We start from the raw sequence: 2811 nt of genomic DNA, 5'->3' as shown, positions 1-2811 counted from the left end.
AGTGTTTARGTAAATGGCCCCTAAATTACTTTGCAATTTGTTGCTAACTTTTGGAAATTATTAGGACTATCATTGTGGTTTGTATTTTGTTATGGAAAATGTGTCCATTTAACATATGTTATCTTATGCAATTAAGTACCATCATATGCTAGTCATATGATGAGGGACATTTCCATCAAAGATTGTAATGAAATCAGGTGTACAAGATTGTAAATCTAATATACAAAATTGTTGAATCTCCACCTTTTTTATCAAAAAGTCAACAACAACTAAGAGTCAGAGGATCGATGAAAGGGGATTTTTTAAAATACTTCCAACACTTGTATATGTGTATTACAAACTTGTATACTGAAATAATGCAATTTTACCAAATTGCCCTTGGCCAACATGTGGTCCACTTAATGTAAAGAAGAAAAAAGAAACAAGGGAATTACAAACCGCAATAACGGTGCTTGTAACTTCCAAAAAATTAGAGAAACCATAGGACGATATTTGTAATTTACTATAATTTAAACTTATAACAAGAGAATTCTTAACGATTTTGAAGTTCATAATTTACGCATTCAACATTTAAAATTCACACATTAATACAAAGATGGTAACAACAAAGTTGATTGTTGAAATTGGCATCTTCAATATTAGAGCCATAAAAGGTTAGAAGAATAACACTCCCATGCATCATGTCTAAGCTTTCACAGTAGTCTCGATTGCAATCTTCTGCGAATCGCAAACATCCTTCGACTTCATCACCGATTCCCATAGCCCCGACAAGGCTTCCCTGATGTTATGGATGCTCTCTAAAGCGTAATCCACACTTTTTTTATGCTCCGATGACCCAACCTGTTAAAAGACACCATTAAGATAATGTTCAGCAACGACAGCCACCACCATTTTACATTCACAGCAGAATCGACTTATAACAAAATGTTGAGGCCCGTGACTATTGCAGTCTGTATATTGCCTATGTTGTCATCAAATAATATATGAAATGCGAAAATTTTAAAAGGTTTAATGAATAATTACCACATAAAATGGGAAATGGATATCGAAAATCTAAGATGGATCACTGTTTGTGTGGGTTGATGTTTGCCATCTTGAAAGCCTGTTGGAAATAATTTTCCAAGGGTTTACAGATAATAGGACTCGTTGGTAATAAATCACCAGTTTCGGTAACACAACAATTATAAGTATCATCAGCATCATTTTTCTGGTTTGGGGGATTCAGATACTCGAAACAGATAAAATCATCAAAGCAGTCCTCCAATCCAAGTCGGTGAAGAACTTCAGCTACATAGTCCTCGTTTGCATTCGAGAAAATCTGTGAAGAAATAGAGCAAAAAACTATGATAAGAGTCGTTTCATAAACCATCAAGTGGCTAATTAGTCGAAAAGACTCGAATCTTCACCACTTTTCTTATGGGAAAGCTATGTAAAAGACTTGATGAAGGGTAAAAGGTATTCTGTTGACTTTTCTAGGTGCATTCTGTTGACAATCCATAGCTCAGAGGATAAAGGGTATCATCAACATCTAAAAATCGAGCATAAGAGGGTTTATTGAAGATTAGTTCAAATTGCAATCATGACCAGACAAAAGAGGAAACATCTAAAACTCGTTTAAAAAATTAGAGGCTTACCAAAGAGAAGGCATTCATATTTCGATTTTGGGATTTGTTGCTTGTATCCGTTTTCGTATTCCATTTTTAACTGATGTGTTAAACTTGCACGACCGTATAATCATCATCAGCCACTCCAAGACCAGAAAGTAAAACTTAATAGTTTCACTCAGCAATTGATTCGTATAGCAAAACTGGTTTCCAGCAATGGATTATGGATTTTAGGCCAATAAAAAGAACAACGTTAAAAATGATCAAGCAAACGACTCCATGGAGGAGGAAAACAAAAACTCGTTTATTTTCAATTGAGAATGTAAAAGAAGTCCATTTGATCAAACATATACTTAGAAGTAAGTCATAATCAAAAGTGAAGAATAACTAATCAAACCCTTGATAGACGAAAACTTGCCATCAATAAGCAAAACAAAAAAAAATGGTAATTTGATAGAAGAAACCCCAAAAGTATTTATGTTCCATGGTCAAKAAAAAAGCTTAGGTCCTAATTCTTTTAGCATTAGTGATTAAACCCACAAGTAACAACAACAATAATTAAACCAAATGAAGGTATGTATGCATTCAAGCATGGTGAACAGGGACATGAGGAATTTAACCAAATGTGTGTGTATAAGATGAAATGGAGTTGCTGACTTGGCAAAAGTTGTCATTGCTTAAACAGAAACAGTAGCAGTTCTCACCAACGTTAGGCATGTTCATGTGGTTCTAAACTTACACAAAATCTTGAAAATGATATTTTAAGAGAACCTTTCATATTTTGTTTAATACATGAAAGCAAGGATTCAGAAAAGGAAATTATCAGAAAACAAAGTTTTGATTTAAAACAGCAGGTACATGGGATGCATAACTATGACAACTCTGCATTGTGGGATTTCAGGTTAGTACTTTATTTCAGGATCCTGATTGAAAACTTAGCTTTTTTTTAGGATTTAGCCTCAGAGATCGTCTTGTTAGTGTGATTAGATCATGTTTCAACAGTAGCTAACCAAGTTAATTCATGCAAGCCAATTAGTCTTGAAATATTTCACAAAAAGATAAAGTTGATATTTTAGTCTCGTTATTTTAAAATTCAAAAATTTCCAAAGTTTCAATTTTATTTTATTTATTTAGTTGCATATTATTATTTTATAGGAGTGGAGTTTTAAAATCTTTTGTCAAATTGTTTTGTTTGTTTTAGATTTTT

The 2811-nt window shown here is 33.0% G+C and overlaps 1 pseudogene; it reads right to left on the bottom strand.

The window, feature by feature from the left end:
- Window positions 1-684: 684 nt before the first annotated feature.
- Window positions 685-2811, bottom strand: part of LOC112506033 — a 12533-nt pseudogene continuing 10406 nt past the window's right edge.

This window comes from Cynara cardunculus, assembly GCF_001531365.2.
Source record: "Cynara cardunculus var. scolymus isolate 2C chromosome LG 2, CcrdV1, whole genome shotgun sequence".
NCBI classification, from domain to species: Eukaryota; Viridiplantae; Streptophyta; class Magnoliopsida; order Asterales; family Asteraceae; genus Cynara; species Cynara cardunculus.
This window is presented reverse-complemented; position numbering and strand designations above follow the sequence as displayed.